At 40.7% G+C, this 18,569-nt stretch overlaps 1 protein-coding gene across 1 annotated transcript in view; it reads right to left on the bottom strand.

Moving 5' to 3' along the window:
* LOC149822950 (B3 domain-containing protein Os07g0563300-like) overlaps positions 1-211 on the bottom strand; it is a 77,782-nt gene extending 77,571 nt beyond the window's left edge. The window contains exon 1 of the mRNA XM_089980450.1: positions 15-211. The gene's annotated coding sequence lies outside the window, so the exon portion shown is untranslated. The remainder of the gene's footprint in view (positions 1-14) is intronic.
* Between the last annotated feature and the right edge of the window lie 18,358 nt (positions 212-18,569).

An 18,569-nucleotide genomic window follows, 5' to 3' on the forward strand; every position in this document is an offset into this window, starting at 1 on the left:
AGAGAGAGACAGACGGATTTTCGGCAGCTCACTCGTGGGCTCCTCCTCCTCCTTCTCCGGCGGGGCTTCGCTGGTTCGGTGCCGTCGTCGGCCTCGTCGCTGTCATTAATTCCCGTAGCTCCTTGGCATCTCATCTGCATGGCCCGCGAAGGTCATGCAGGCACGTAACGCCCTCCCACACATTTCACACACACACTATTTTGTTGCTCCCTCTTTTTCCCCCGAAACCCTCCCTCTCTCTCTCTCTCGCGCGCGCGCGGTCGTTCTTTCTTTCTCCTTTGCCCTCCCGGCACTCTGCCCTTTTATACGTAGGTCTTGGCGTCCCGCCTTGGAGATACCTTGATTCTCCCAATCTGCACGCATATTGCAATAAAATCACGAATACACCATCTTGATACAAAATCAGATGGTATACCGGGAAAAGGTTTGCTACAATCGATTGTACGTGCAATCGACTTAGCAAAACCTGTAGTTTTTATTTTATTTTATTTTTTTTTTTTCTCGTACCTAAAGTTGGGCGGACCCCTACCAGAATAACAGCTGCCCCATATGGCAAAGGGATTCGATCCTGGGCCTTTAGCTTGACACAAAACCCCATTTAGCGCACGGGATACCACCTAAATGGTAAAAACACATTCAAACATATTCTTAGAAAACTGGGACTTTATTATGATGATAATAATTGTAACGATGATGACGATGATAGTGTTTTTTATCATAAGCATGAAATTACGTGCCATCCATTATATCTTATATGAATCTAGTGAGATTATTATTATAATTTTATAAGCTTTAAGTGCTCATTGTTACCTACAAGGCTTCCTCTCGTATGGTAAGGGAGCTTGTGGATGTCACCAAGTTGACGAGACATCACACGTTTGAAACTCCCTGGTGGCTTGTCAAGCTGAACGGTCAAAGCTGGGTGTACTCTGCAATAAATCAACAGTAGATCAACCAATCCACAGTTGTGATGATTTTTTTTTTAATTTTGTAAATAAAAAGTGCTCATTGTCCAACAAATACTGCAAGATAGGGCTGACTTCATGCTAAGGGGAAGCCCAAAAGTTAAATTTGTTGAAACTATGGTAGAGTTGTAATATCTGTGGATTCTCTGGCTTATTACGCAGGCAGGCATTGCTTGAAAGTGAAAAGAGAGCAAAATCATTAATAAAACGGTTTATCTTGGAGACTTGAAAGGATGGGAATCGGATCATAGGATTGAGGACGCCGCTCTTCGCGTGTCGTACGTTGTGCGCTCGATGTCGAGAAAACGAAGGACTGGTCGGTGGACTATCATGGACCCCCAAACGACTCGGAAATTAGACTCGGATAACTGATCGTAACGGTTTAGCCCTCACTGATTCGGGTTGAGCACAACCTTTTTACTGGTTGACTAAGCTTGGAGTCGAGGCTGCTTTGACCGAGTCCTGCAGGCCGGTCAACCTTTTCTAAGTCTTGGTCAAACGAAGCCTTGGCCAACCTAATCATGGCTTTGATGGTAGACTGTCTTACCCATGACTGTGTTTCTTGGTTATTGTGATTTCTTGGATAATTCTTGGGGTTTTAAATTTTTTGGATATTGAGATTTAGGACTTGTCATGGTTTTTGGATTTCTTTCTGCTTTTGAGGCAACTAACAGGAATAATAACTTTTTTCCATAAGAAGGAACAATAACTATAATTAAAGGAAATTCAATAATATTGGTCATGACCTCCAAGTGTGTATGTTTTGATCATTTTGAATTTTCAGTTTTTTACAAGATTTCGGGGTTCCCACTAATGGCAAGAAGTTTTTTGCATTTGAGAGGAGCTAATAAATTTTTTATTGTTTTTTTTTTTTTTAAGGTGAGAAACTTGCATTAAGAATCAGGTCACTTAATGGGCTTACCTTCTTTTTTTAAAATTTATAACCCGAAAAAACCGCACCCAACACAAAGACCTCATTCCGTTTGTTCAGCCTGTCATACCTACAGTCGTCGTGCCGGCAGTGTAAAACTTTGAGGTTAAGACCCCTGCCCTCGGGGCCTATGCTACGCTTTGGCTTGGACCGAAGGGTGGTGGCCATGAGAATAGAGCCTTGACTGCTCATCTAGAAGCTAAGGCCCCACCCCAACCCAACCCATTGCCTTCTTGCAAGGTAAACCCCTGGTGGGGTGGACGACCGTGCTGTCTTATGTGCCCAACCCATGTTAAAGCTACGGACACACCTGCACATTAGTGGGATTCGATCCAGCATTGCCATCTTAACTCTCACGTGATGTTGGTAATGAAATCAGAGAAACTAAAGATGCATGATTTTCTAGATGAAAGAAAACCTCGAGATAAATTTAAAAGATCTGCTTCTGCTGAAAAATATCACGAAAATTTGGGATATATACAACATAAAAAACAAAAGTAAACTTGTTTATATTGAGATAATATCACGATATATTGGTAATATTTAAAAATGGGTCCTATTCTTAAAATATCATGTTTTTTTAGGACCCAATCCAAATGCCACCATTAAGGGCTCTTAGCTTAGAAACCCACTGAGCCAACAACCAGCTTGGTAACAATGATTCAAACCAAGCCGTCAAGATCTTAGTCAAATTGACAGAACCCTGATCCAGTCCCCGAGGGTCAACCATGAGACCCATCCTGAAAGGAACCGGGTCAACCTCAACCCCAACCTCTAACTATCCTGACTTGACTGAACTTGAGCCCAAGCCCGATCCAAAAAGATGAGAAAAAGGATACTCCAAACTTGACCGGCTTTACATGGTTTGACCGGAAGGCGTATCGGTCAGAGTTTGACAGGGTCAGCAACGGTTCGAGTCGTTTAAGGGGTAGTCTCGTCATCTTGAAAAGTTAAACGCCAAATCCGTCCGTGAAGCAACGAGCGTGTTGAGGTCTTCCGAGGAAAAAGACAAATGGCCGTTGACGTCGGATTGGTGGTTGCTGACGTGGAATATAAGTTGGGAGGGTTGTTCTGTCCACGTGGGCGTTGGGCGCGGGAGTCGGACAAAAACGTAGGGGGCAAACCCAGCGTGACTGTCTCCACAAACGTTGTAGAGGTAAATGACCAAAAGACCCTTGCAATATTGATCAAGCACGCAAAAGGCCATTAACGTAGAAAATTTTTTCACGATAAGGTGGGATTAATGCTCTCTCTCTCTCTCCATATATAGAGTGGTGCAAACGGATCGAATCCGGATTAGCTAAATCCATAAGTCAGATCCGGATCAAGTCGGACTGCCAAAAATCATAAAAGTGGCATTTTACATCCGGTCAGTTTGCATCCCTAGATGTCAATGAAGCGGATTTTAATCTGACATAACGTAATTCAATTCCGTTAGTTGCACTTGGTAAGCCATAACCACAACCGATTTTAATTGGATGTAGATAAGGTTTTGGTTTTTGGCCATTTCCAAATTTTATGGATATGAGACTGTTCACATGTAAAAAAGTGAATCTGGTATAAGCATTTCATCATTTGAATTGAAATCCTCCTAGTCAACATCCGACTAGTCAAATTTGATCTTGGCCGCATCCTGAACATGAACGGCCTACTCTCTCTCTCTCTCTTAAATTTTGGCCATAGCGCACATAAAAATCTTTATTTTTTCCATATTTTTTCAGTTTTTTGTTTGCATGAATCAGACACCATGATGTGAACTCCATTCCTTTTTTTTAATTTATAACCCAAAAAAACCACCCTCGACACGAAGACCTTGTTGCACTAGCTTAGCCTGCCATACCTATCATCCTCATGCCGGTAGCTTAAAACTTTGAGGCTAAGACCCCTGCCCCACGGCCTATGTTACGGGTTGGCTTGCGCAAAGGGGTGACAGCCATAAGGATTGATATAACTTTCTAAAATCTCAAACTTGTAAATTTGACTAAAAACAATATTTTAACCACCAACCCTTTTTTAGAGTTAAAACTAATACTTCAGCAAAAAAAAATTTAAAGAATAATTCGGCAAACCTTGGGTGGATTAAAGGTGAAACTTTCATCCAACCAATTGGGTCCTTAAAAGCCTTGGATTTGGGTTCACATTTTCATACATTCATTCAAAACCATGAAGATTCAAAACAAGGTTTTAAATATAAAAAGTTTATACAAAATTTATTGTACAAAATTATAAAATGTATTCATGAGCAAACAACAGAGAGAGCAGATTCTTGATGTCATCTTGTCATTGCATCATCGCCTGCAGCATTCGTCTATTTTTCACCTGTATCCCATAAAACAGGTCAGAGTTATAAAAGCCTGATAGGTGCAATGATATCATACAAGAGAACAAGACTAACATATGTATTATTATATTTCACAATATTCAATTTCAAGAAAAGCAGAGTGAATATCATAATCTTGTTTCGATAATTATCGACTTATGGGTACTCACAGGATAAAACATATAAATAACTAAGACCATTCAGGGGTTTATTAATTCATGTATTTTGGTATCCTGGATGACTAGCTGAATCTCCAAAGAGGACGGTATAATGATTGAGAGAACTCTTTAGAGGTCACTTGTAAACGAGGGAATGCATCCAAACTTTTGCAGAAGTTGTGAAATCTACCGCCTAGGATAATAATTGGTAGCTCAGTTCCCTAACTCTGATGATTGAGGGCACTCAGTCATTGTCACTCGATGAACATAGTTATTAACAATATTGTGCATCAAAGTTTGTACTTCTTATCCGCTCTCATGACAGAACAAAAAAATAAATAGGTGCATCGGGTCTTCTTTTATCCAATAACTCATTCATTATGCTTTAATCTTTTAAATCAAATAGAGCATCTTACTTGTGAAGGTGATCATGTATGTTTATGTATTTTTTCTATAATATGGTGCATTATCACACGACGAGATTTGCCATAAACCTTCAATCTATTCATCATCATATGAGCATATTGTGTATGTTTGATAGTACTACAATGATGAGTATAATATTAGTTTCTCAGAAAGAAGATCAATCATAACACTAGAAATCATGATTTCCTGGGGTTTAGGTCGGGGGCATATCCGGGTCATTTTGAATGCCAAAAGGAAGGACCTAACATCTATATTACAGAAGTCTATGTAGTCAAAGTCTTTGCGTTATATTGGTTTGAAGAGAAGACTTGATTGTGAATGCTTGAGTCATGTCAATCTCAATTTATTTTAAAGTTTCAACCAGGTTGGAATGATATTTCGAAAAACACTCCAACGCTTGGAATTTGTCCAATCAAAACGAGCGTAATAACTTTGATGCATGTAAGCATAAAAGTTTAGTTTGTTCATAGGACACATGTGTACACTGAATATCACAAACATGCTAACGTAAACTACCTATTTTATTTTATGAGACATCTAGGGCATGCGAACTTAAAAACTCGCATAAAGACACTTTTGAAATTGAGTTAAAGTAAGTATACACAAATCTGCATCTTTAAATAAATACTAGTGTAATTTAAAGTATGCAGGAGTACGCAAAACTATGTACTATAAATAAATGCATCTATAATTGAAATAGAGCAAGAGTATGCAAAATAATTATATGTGTATATAGGACCCATATATTAAAGGAGAAGCATGTACACATAATAGCATATAGCAAGGCCCAGCGTGCGAAGCCACGTATCGGACTAAGTAAATTGCGTAAACATGGCATGTTGTATGAAACCATAGATTGAATTAAGTAAATTGCGTAAAGTAGAGCCTAGTGTATGAAACCAATATATCAGGCTATGTAAATTACGTAAAAATAGGAACCTCTACATGTAATAGCATGATGACAAAGTAAATAATATAATTTAAATGGGATAAGAATATGTAAAATTGCGTCCTTGAGTTAAAAGCATATATATATATATATGACATAAATATAATACATATATATCAAAACTGTTCCACCACCATCATCTCATGCAATTTTCCCCTACCTCAAAGATGGTCTGAATCTCTGACAATTCCGAGTGTCGTTTTTTAAAAGCTTGTGCCTCGGTAAGTGTGTCTCATCCATTGCACTGATGTAATGCGCTAAAAGGATTTGATCATTGTGCAAAGAATGAGGTTAAAATCTCATATTATTGGAAGAGGTGATGATTGTGTCGTAGGGATCAAACTCGAACACAACTCGAGCCAACTGGACCAAGCCGAGCTTGCTTTAAAAAGGATTGAGTTGGTTTGGTTTACGAATCAGAAATCTCAAGTTCGAGCCAACTCTATCTAACTAAGCTAGATTCGAAAAGAAAGGGAAGGGGTGCTTGGTACAAGAAGCCAAGCTAGCTTAGCTAGCAAGTCGAGATAACTTGGCTAGCAAGCCGAGCAGGACAGAACGAGGTACAAAAAGAGCTGAGTTGACAAGCTTTGATCGAGCTGGGCTTGGTGCTAAAAACAAAAACAATGGATCAATCTAAGTTCAGCCTTTGCCAAACTCAGCTTGGCTAAGTCGAGCAAGAGGCAACTTGAGATTGCCTCTTGACCGAGTCGGGCACAGTTTTAGAAAACTGAGCAGGTGTCAGACCAAGGGTGAACTGAGCTCAGCTTGGTGCTAGTCGAGCTCAGCTCGATTAAGCTTGACTAGGCAAGCCAAGATGAGAGCAAGCAGAACCAATCCGGCTGGCTCGGTGAAGCTGAGTCAAACTCAGTGCACCTGAGTTGGCCTGAGGTACTGGGCCGAATTGGGTTGAGCTCGATGATAGCCAAGCTCAACTTGATTATACTCGAGACAACAACAACACTAGAAGTTGTTGTTACTCGAGCACATCAAAGGGGGACGAGGGAAGAGGTCTTAGCTGCCAGACCGAGCCAGATCTGTCCCTCAATCGAGACAAGACCAAGCCTAGGTTCGGTCCTCCTACTGAAAGAACCAAGTTGGGCTCGGTTCAAACTGAGCTCAGCTCGGCAGGCCAGTCTAGGGAACAACGGCAACTGGATGTTGCTGTCATCAAAAAAACAAGGGTGAAAGGGGTGGCCAAGCAACCGAGGTGGAGAGGAGGTAGGGCGTAGCAGGGCCGAAGGTGGTGGAACAGAGGAAGCGGAGCGGAGGTGAGTGGGGTGCTCAACCTCCTCCCTAAAAAACCAACAAGAGAGGGTGCCAACCACCCTCTCAACCGGTGGGTCGAAGTCACATGAGATGGTGGCTCTAGTTTTTCGATGGTGAAAGTCAAAGGACAAATGAGGACGATGTCACTGGGGAGGGAGTGGCGTTCGCCACTCCTTCCGATCACCACACCAGGAACATCAACAACAACCTTCGACTGCTGTTGATTTCACGTGAAAAACATAGGAGAGGATGCTAGCTCTAGGCACCCTCTCATCTGGCGAGCTAGAGACACCGCTGATGGTGGCTCTGGTTTGTTGATGATTTAGCAAGGAAGAAGGAGAAGAAGGCGAGTGTGGTGGAGCTCACCTTGTAACGCCCCGACTTTTTATAGTAAAAATTTTAGAGTAAAATTTTATTTTTTTTTTGAAATAGCGGAAGTAAGAAAACACAAGTCGGGTGCATTACAGGGTAAAACAGAGAAGTACTAAACATACCATTCATTAATTGAAACATTAATGTCATTAATTACATCCCATAACAGAAATGTAAATCTACTAATCAGAGTTCGAACAGTAAACACTGAAAAACTGAGATTTCTTGACTACTTCCATACGCGATGCCAACGATGCTCCGATTTAATTACTACCTGAAAAACATTTAAAGCAGAAAGGTCAGACTCCCCTGTCTGCGTAAGAAGCATTATATTTATATGTGGTGCTCAGTGTCCTGTGTACAAGTATGTGCAACAACTACAGATATAACCAGCATAGAAATTTATATCATTCTAAGAAAATGATTATACTTTCTAATTCATGATATAGTGCAAAAGATGACTGAACTAAAGATACAATTATTCACATTAGCATAATCTGTAGATTCTACAAGTTTTACGAAAGACATATCAACAATTCACGATTCCTCAAGAATGAGTATTTCATTTAACTTAATATATTTAATGTTTATCTTACTCTTACCCTGTGGGTACGCACAGGCATAGACCTCGTAGCGGACCGAGACCATACGGGTGTTTTTTTTTTTAATAACCCGTATGACTAGCCGTACGGATATCCAAAGGGGACGGTCAGTGACCGAGAGAGAACTCCCCAGTGGCTAGAACAAAAATTAGGATGCACCCTGTACTTCTGCAGAAGACTTGGATCTACCACCTAGGACGCACTGGTAGTCCTGGTCCCCTAACTTCGTGGACTGGGGACCCAGTGAAACGCCTAGCTCTCACGAAAACAAGAATGTCCACGAAGCTTGTATCACCTACCCTCTCCGAGGTAGATCATGGGTCCAGTAACATACACCATCTTTCAGGTGTACCCAGAGCCCGAAGAATCCGGTAACATATACCGTCTTTCAGGTATACCCAGAGTCTCAAAGGTTTTATATTTCATTTTACAATTTTCTTTATAACCAAGTGCGAGCTATCACACTACGAGGGGTCCGGTAACATATACCTTCTTTTAGGTATACCCAGAGCCTCATATTTGATTTCTCAATTATTTTCCCGTGCGAGTCGTTGCACCACAGAGGATTCTAAAAATCCCGAACCCGCATTGGGGTTCACACACATCATATGTTCTTATATTTTTTTTTTTTTGTCAGGGTGCCATGAACACCATCAAGATAGTATCTCTCGGAATAAGGCTTGACTCGGAGCCCACAGTCATCATCTAAGTTAGGAGCAAGGGTGTATGCACTTGCCTCCCGCGTACCAAGCCACCCACGCGGCTTAATATATATATATATATATATTTTACAGGCTCCTGCATGATTTGGTAAAACCTTAGGCACGCTCCAGCACCATGAACCATTGACTAGAGGTGGTCTTATAGTTACCACCATGATGTAGGAGACCCGAAACATGTAACCTCTTTAACGCCACTGGTTCAGAAAGAGTTGGACCACTTGGTCTGGTTATCACCCTCACTGGTACAAGGCTACAACTACCGGTTTGAGAAGAGTTAGACGCTGTGGCTGCACCATACCTAACCATATTCCGGATGCCTACTGCCCACATGGTCCATTCAGTATTGTGGCCATGGTATGAGCCGAACCAGACTGGAGTCAAAACGACCCCAGCTCAAAACCTGGTATGGGCACTGCTAACTATGGCACACCCATACCTATTGAAAATTTAGCATCGGTATTCAGCCCAACACGTCACAAAAGATTGGTGTTCCAGTCCTACTTTGGCATGGCCAATTTCATCACCAATGCTGAAATACTACTAATTTATCCTACTATCCCCACACGATGGTTGGAGCCACCATCCGATTTAACCCCACAGTGGGTTGGGTTCACTCCAACAAGGAACAAGCGAACCAGCCCGATCTCCCTGCACCTATGTACAGAACCGATTTTAACAACAATAGTATAGGTAGATAACTATATATATATATATTTTTTAATATCATCAGTCACACCCCTTCGAGGTGGATAGTTGTATGGCTGATGCCAATCCAACTTAACTATATATGTTGGTTGTCATACACAGCATAAAAGAAATCTTCACTTCTCATGTTAAATGGTGGTAACGTAATCACCACAATGCATGTTACAACAAGGAGCTAATATACATGCTTTTACAATTACATCTATGCACATAATTTTCTTTGATTGAAAACAAGAACCTTTATGACAGTCCAACGTTCAGCCATAGGTGAAGAAAAAGAAGCATTTAATTAATGCTATGTCATACACATATAAACCTCTTTAATGCTTTCCTAAATTGCAGATTTCATTAAACAAGAACTACCGTAATCGACCTGTGCATTAGCATGATACAACAGGGATGAAACAAGTTGTTTGTGCTATATTTCTAATATATAAATTTCTGAACTTACAAACCTGAAGATCTATATATTTCTATTCTGGTACTCTTGTATATATATATATATATATATATATATCTATTATATGTATAGCAGTTTTACACCAGCATCAATAAGGTTACACGATGGCATGTGACGGCTCCCTTCAGCCTGTTATTGTTTTAAATTTTTTTTTTTTTATATATGAAATTTTATAATGTTCAGCATGCATAAGGTTGTGCGTAGGTAAGATTCTACCTAACGTTTTTTTTTTTTCAGAATTGTCTTGGTCTGTATTCATTACAAAATATGCAAACCAGCTTGCATATACTGCTGAATGCTTAACTCCATCATAGTGATTGGCATACAGGTGCACGCCCATACATATAGCGTAACCAAATCAACGCCCACTCACAGTGCTGACTCGGGTATAAGCGTGTAGCAGTAAGACCCAGCTTACTCAATGCCCATCATGGCCAAAACCATTGGCAGGACCACTGCGTTCCATCATATAGACGGATAGGTGGCTCAACCCCAAACACAAGTGGCCTCAATAATCTTATGGTCTGCATAAGTCGATGGTGTTGTCGCAAACAACCTTGGTGGTGTTGCAACAAGGTGGTGCTGCAACAAGGTTGTGCTACAGGACATCGAACACTTGCACAAATAAAATATAATACTCCTTACCTCGTTCGAAGCTTTGACCGACAACGATGGTGGTTTTTTTTTCCCCACGTTGGAGCACACTTGGTCACGAAGAAGAAAACTTTCACCTTCCAACAATGGTGGTTGTACACAAGAGAGAGAGAGAGAGAGAGATGGGTAGTCTCGTGTGGCTCCCCATCATAATTAATGTTCTCATTTAATTCCCCCCCTTCTTAGGGGAGTTTCAAATATTCAATTCTCAACCCTCATCCCACGTTTTTGGTGGGTGTGTACATTTCCTAAATTGCCCCCACTTACCTTCAACACAAGTTTCTCTAACTACTTTTGTTGTTTGCTTTATTGGTACCCTCCCCCATTTGGTGGGATTTTCCTTATTTCTTGAAAAAAGTGGAGTTCAAACCAACTCCCACACGTTTTTGGTGGGAGGTGGTTATGAGATAGCAGTTTTTTTTTTCCTACATTATCCCCTTTTTGTGCAAAAAGGAAGAATCCATGCACAAGGGGTTTTGAACTAGGGTCATCAACCTACGGGGTAACGAGCCCCACCACTTGTGCTACACTATTTTTCGTTGCAAAGTGTGTGAATTAAAGCGTATTTAACTCTTTAGTCTTGTTCCGGATTTTATGAAAAAAAATAATGTTTTTCATTTCTAGGTAGGCACTCCGGGGCTTTGAACTTGGGTTGTGGCTCCCCACAACCGTGCATCCTACCACTACACCACACCATCACTTGGTGTTTACTTTTTGCAAAAAAATTCTATTTATGTCATATTTGAATGTTTTACCTTGTTGATGGATTTCTTTCATTTTCAAGTGAATTTTTCACCCGTTGGTTCTAAACTTGCACTCTCTCACCATAAATGTGCTTCGGATCTCACGCTATTATCTCGAAACCATCGGATTTCTCCACTTGGCCTCATGAACCGGGTCGGATCATCGGATCTCGCTAAAGTTCGGATCCAAGTACCCTTTCTAGTATTCATTACCGGGTTCGCTCTACTGGCCCGCAAGCCTCAAAATCACATTGAATATTTCATAAACCATATTATTTCACATAAACACATGTTTTTATTTCATTGAAAATTCCTTAAAATTCATGGGTTTTACATTCTACCCTCCTTAAAAAGGATTTCGTCCGCGAAATCACAAACATCAATCTACACAAAAGTTATGGTATTTCTTAGTTAATGGCACACGTCTTTTCTTTCAATGGAGTCAAATCAGCTTAAAGTAAATTTTCAGTAGACTTCTTCGGGCAAAACTTAGCAATATGTCCTGGTTGCTCACATTTGAAACACTTGCCATTATAGAGAGGGCAAACTCCGAAGGGATGATCCTCATTGCACCGTCGACAAATTTGTTGAACCTTTGGCTATTGCGATTTCCTTTGTTGTTGGCAGTTCGAGTAGCCTTCCTGCCGCATTTTCTTTTTTGTAGGTGGTGTGAACTTCTTTTCACTAGGATTTTTCTCATTAGTACTCACCTTAATCTGTTGCTCGGGTTTATTCCATTGATTCTTTTGCTCTTTGACCCAGTCTTCTTCCAACAGGGTCGCTACTTCGATGGCCTCATCAAGTGATTTTGGCCCTCGGGTGAATACCTTGGTCTTCAAAGCTGGCTTCAATCCACGAGCAAACTTCATTGCTCAATCCTCTTCCACAGTGTACACATTTGGGCAATATCGTTCTAGACAGCGAAACTTAGTAATATAATCTGCCAGTGTTGTTGCCCCTTGTTGTAGGTCTAAAAAATCTTGCATCTTCTTACTACGTTCATGCTTAGGAAAATATGCAGAGTTAAAAACTTCAAACAACTCGTCCCAAGTAACCTTTTTATTCTGGAACTTGACCGCAGAGATCGTGTCCCACCACTTCTCAGCATGGTCCTTCAAACGATAAGTACCGAAGTTCACCTTGTGTTCCTCTGGAACATTCAGAACACGAAAAATACGTTCTATCGCGCGTATCCATGTCTCTGCAGCTTCAGGGTCCGTCTTGCCCTTAAAAGCAGGAGGATCCATTTCCATAAAGCGCTTGTAAGTGACTGTCCCTAGGTTCTTCCTATCTTGGGCCACCTGTTGGAGGTTCGTACCCACTTGTTGCATTGCAACCACCTGTTGTTGCACAACCTCGGCAAGGTTGTTCACAGTGTTCATGATATCGTTGCACCTAGCCTTCCATGCCATCTATCAGGACAGAAAAAAAAAATATAATAATCATTAATCGTTAGGTTACCCAATTATGCTTGCTAAGTAATATCCCTAGCAATCTTTCATAGTTCTCAAATGCACGATGCTCAATTCAATCAGTGCCACAATAAAATTTATTGGTGCAATAACTTATTTTATATATATATTCTTCGAACGACCTCAAGCGACACCGCATAAGGCCACTATCGTCAAAAAATCACCATTCTAGATGACTCACGTTAGAGAACTTCCGCTCTAACAAACTATCCGGAGAATTACCACTCCGATATCATAAAGAAAGAGTCATCACTCGAATAACATCGTTAGAAGATCATCGTTCTAACGACATTGTTGAAGAATCACCACTTTATTAGAGAATCATCATTCTAATGACATCATTAGAGAATCACCACTCTAATGTCATTGTTGAAGAATCACCACTTCAACAACATCATTAGGGAATCACCACCCTAACGACATCGTTAGAGAATCACCACTCTAACGGCATTGCCGGAGAATCACCACTCCAACAACCTTCATTAGAGAATCATCACTCTAATGGCATCGTTAGGGAATCACCACCCTAGCGGCATCGTTAGAGAATCACCACTCTAACGGCATTGCTGGAGAATCACCACTCCAACAACCTTCATTAGAGAATCACCACTCTAATGGCATCATTAGGGAATCACCACCCTAGCGGCATCGTTAGAGAATCACCACTCTAACGGCATTGCTGGAGAATCACCACTCCAACAACCTTCATTAGAGAATCACCACTCTAATGGCATCGTTAGGGAATCACCACCCTAGCGGCATCGTTAGAGAATCACCACTCTAACGGCATTGCCGGAGAATCACCACTCCAACAACCCTCATTAGAGAATCACCACTCTAATGACATTATTAGAGCATCACCACCCTAATGACAATGTTGGCATTACCAGGAATCACCACCTGAGCCAACACAACTCACCACAATCCCTTTCGACTGTGGTTGAGAAACAAGAATTCCCACAATGCTCTCTCAAAAACCATAACACCCAGAAGTCTGGTGTTATGTAGTCCCCAACTATGACCCTCTCAGGAGTCGATTGCCATCATCGGCAACCCAGAAGCCATTTGCTAAGCATATAACATCATTTACGTTCTCATCACCAAGAACAACTGGGGATCTACAACATCCTCTTACGAGGAACTCAAAAGTTCAACGGGCACAGACAAGGCTTTCGCCTTCTGTCCAAAAGATTATTCGATAAGGTACCCTTCATCAATGATAGGGTCACTAACATCTCCAACGAAGTTGGAAAAGGAAAAACATTAACTTAGAGCCTAATCCGATGACTCTTATCAAAACAATCATCATTTCTAATGCGATTGGGATAATAATTTTGAGACTCGTTATGATTCACCAATCATTTTTTTAGACAGTAAAATACACAAGCAGTCTCTGAGTTTCGGTCCAGAACTTCAACCCTCGCAGGAGTTGTCACAAAACTAGCTTGGGAAGCTGCGCCCTCAAGCGCATCCATATTTCCCATCCAAAAAAAAAAAAATTATCTATACCATACATTAAGTGGCACTCATTTTTTATGTATCCTCTAATGGGTCACATGATATAAATTGTCGCCCACCAGCTGCATTACAGCAGCCTGCCGTCCTACCACTTCGGCTAGGTTATGTAGCATCTCCATAATATCATTGCAATGGTTTACCCAAGCCATTTGTTTGGGCAATAAAAAGGCCGTTACAACCTTAGTTATAAATTCATGAAAATATAATATGCAATTATATGTTTTTATCTCTACATTAAGAAAACAACATTTCTGCATACTTACAGAGCCATCGCGGTCGCTGGAAGGGCCAAGATCTCAGATTTTTCAGTCCGGCTCTGATACCAAAGCTGTAACGCCCCGACTTTTTATAGTAAAAATTTTAGAGTAAAATTTTTTTTTTTTTGAAATAGCGGAAGTAAGAAAACACAAGTCGGGTGCATTACAGGGTAAAACAGAGAAGTACTAAACATACCATTCATTAATTGAAACATTAATGTCATTAATTACATCCCATAACAGAAATGTAAATCTACTAATCAGAGTTCGAACAGTAAACACTGAAAAACTGAGATTTCTTGACTACTTCCATACGCGATGCCAACGATGCTCCGATTTAATTACTACCTGAAAAACATTTAAAGCAGAAGGGTCAGACTCCCCTGTCTGCGTAAGAAGCATTATATTTATATGTGGTGCTCAGTGTCCTGTGTACAAGTATGTGCAACAACTACAGATATAACCAGCATAGAAATTTATATCATTCTAAGAAAATGATTATACTTTCTAATTCATGATATAGTGCAAAAGATGACTAAACTAAAGATACAATTATTCACATTAGCATAATCTGTAGATTCTACAAGTTTTACGAAAGACATATCAACAATTCACGATTCCTCAAGAATGAGTATTTCATTTAACTTAATATATTTAATGTTTATCTTACTCTTACCCTGTGGGTACGCACAGACATAGACCTCGTAGCGGACCGAGACCATACGGGTGTTTTTTTTTTTAATAACCCGTATGACTAGCCGTACGGATATCCAAAGGGGACGGTCAGTGACCGAGAGAGAACTCCCCAGTGGCTAGAACAAAAATTAGGATGCACCCTGTACTTCTGCAGAAGACTTGGATCTACCACCTAGGACGCACTGGTAGTCCTGGTCCCCTAACTTCGTGGACTGGGGACCCAGTGAGACGCCTAGCTCTCACGAAAACAAGAATGTCCACGAAGCTTGTATCACCTACCCTCTCCGAGGTAGATCATGGGTCCAGTAACATACACCATCTTTCAGGTGTACCCAGAGCCCGAAGAATCCGGTAACATATACCGTCTTTCAGGTATACCCAGAGTCTCAAAGGTTTTATATTTCATTTTACAATTTTCTTTATAACCAAGTGCGAGCTATCACACTACGAGGGGTCCGGTAACATATACCTTCTTTTAGGTATACCCAGAGCCTCATATTTGATTTCTCAATTATTTTCCCGTGCGAGTCGTTGCACCACAGAGGATTCTAAAAATCCCGAACCCGCATTGGGGTTCACACACATCATATGTTCTTATATTTTATTTTTTTTTGTTAGGGTGCCATGAACACCATCAAGATAGTATCTCTCGGAATAAGGCTTGACTCGGAGCCCACAGTCATCATCTAAGTTAGGAGCAAGGGTGTATGCACTTGCCTCCCGCGTACCAAGCCACCCACGCGGCTTAATATATATATATATATATATATATATATATATATATATATATATATATTTTACAGGCTCCTGCATGATTTGGTAAAACCTTAGGCACGCTCCAGCACCATGAACCATTGACTAGAGGTGGTCTTATAGTTACCACCATGATGTAGGAGACCCGAAACATGTAACCTCTTTAACGCCACTGGTTCAGAAAGAGTTGGACCACTTGGTCTGGTTATCACCCTCACTGGTACAAGGCTACAACTACCGGTTTGAGAAGAGTTAGACGCTGTGGTTGCACCATACCTAACCATATTCCGGATGCCTACTGCCCACATGGTCCATTCAGTATTGCGGCCATGGTATGAGCCGAACCAGACTGGAGTCAAAACGACCCCAGCCCAAAACCTGGTATGGGCACTGCTAACTATGGCACACCCATACCTATTGAAAATTTAGCATCGGTATTCAGCCCAACACGTCACAAAAGATTGGTGTTCCAGTCCTACTTTGGCATGGCCAATTTCATCACCAATGCTGAAATACTACTAATTTAGCCTACTATCCCCACACGATGGTAGGAGCCACCATCCGATTTAACCCCACAGTGGGTTGGGTTCACTCCAACAAGGAACAAGCGAACCAGCCCGATCTCCCTGCACCTATGTACAGAACCGATTTTAACAACAATAGTATAGGTAGATAACTATATATATATATATTTTAATATCACCAGTCACACCCCTTCGAGGTGGATAGTTGTATGGCTGATGCCAATCCAACTTAACTATATATGTTGGTTGTCATACACAGCATAAAAGAAATCTTCACTTCTCATGTTAAATGGTGGTAACGTAATCACCACAATGCATGTTACAACAAGGAGCTAATATACATGCTTTTACAATTACATCTATGCACATAATTTTCTTTGATTGAAAACAAGAACCTTTATGACAGTCCAACGTTCAGCCATAGGTGAAGAAAAAGAAGCATTTAATTAATGCTATGTCATACACATATAAACCTCTTTAATGCTTTCCTAAATTGCAGATTTCATTAAACAAGAACTACCGTAATCGACCTGTGCATTAGCATGATACAACAGGGATGAAACAAGTTGTTTGTGCTATATTTCTAATATATAAATTTCTGAACTTACAAACCTGAAGATCTATATATTTCTATCCTGGTACTCTTGTATATATATATATATATATATATATATATATATATATATATCTATTATATGTATAGCAGTTTTACACCAGCATCAATAAGGTTACACGATGGCATGTGACGGCTCCCTTCAGCCTGTTATTGTTTTAAATTTTTTTTTTTTTATATATGAAATTTTATAATGTTCAGCATGCATAAGGTTGTGCGTAGGTAAGATTCTACCTAACGTTTTTTTTTTTTTCAGAATTGTCTTGGTCTGTATTCATTACAAAATATGCAAACCAGCTTGCATATACTGCTGAATGCTTAACTCCATCATAGTGATTGGCATACAGGTGCACGCCCATACATATAGCGTAACCAAATCAACGCCCACTCACAGTACTGACTCGGGTATAAGCGTGTAGCAGTAAGACCCAGCTTACTCAATGCCCATCATGGCCAAAACCATTGGCAGGACCACTGCGTTCCATCATATAGACGGATAGGTGGCTCAACCCCAAACACAAGTGGCCTCAATAATCTTATGGTCTGCATAAGTCGATGGTGTTGTCGCAAACAACCTTGGTGGTGTTGCAACAAGGTGGTGCTGCAACAAGGTTGTGCTACAGGACATCGAACACTTGCACAAATAAAATATAATACTCCTTACCTCGTTTGAAGCTTTGACCGACAACGATGGTGGCTTTTTTTTTCCCACGTTGGAGCACACTTGGTCACGAAGAAGAAAACTTTCACCTTCCAACAATGGTGGTTGTACACAAGAGAGAGAGAGAGAGAGAGAGAGAGAGAGAGAGAGAGAGAGAGAGAGAGAGAGAGAGAGAGAGAGAGAGAGAGAGAGAGAGAGAGATGGGTAGTCTCGTGTGGCTCCCCATCATAATTAATGTTCTCATTTAATTCCCCCCCTTCTTAGGGGAGTTTCAAATATTCAATTCTCAACCCTCATCCCACGTTTTTGGTGGGTGTGTACATTTCCTAAATTGCCCCCACTTACCTTCAACACAAGTTTCTCTAACTACTTTTGTTGTTTGCTTTATTGGTACCCTCCCCCATTTGGTGGGATTTTCCTTATTTCTTGAAAAAAGTGGAGTTCAAACCAACTCCCACACGTTTTTGGTGGGAGGTGGTTATGAGATAGCAGTTTTTTTTTTCCTACATTATCCCCTTTTTGTGCAAAAAGGAAGAATCCATGCACAAGGGGTTTTGAACCGGGGTCATCAACCTACGGGGTAACGAGCCCCACCACTTGTGCTACACTATTTTTCGTTGCAAATTGTGTGAATTAAAGTGTATTTAACTCTTTAGTCTTGTTCCGGATTTTATGAAAAAAAATAATGTTTTTCATTTCTAGGTAGGCACTCCAGGGCTTTGAACTTGGGTTGTGGCTCCCCACAACCGTGCATCCTACCACTACACCACACCATCACTTGGTGTTTACTTTTTGCAAGAAA

The sequence above is a fragment of the Nuphar pumila genome, chromosome 11 (genome assembly GCF_984573655.1).
Source record: "Nuphar pumila chromosome 11, dmNupPumi1.hap1.1, whole genome shotgun sequence".
Classification (NCBI taxonomy): Eukaryota; Viridiplantae; Streptophyta; class Magnoliopsida; order Nymphaeales; family Nymphaeaceae; genus Nuphar; species Nuphar pumila.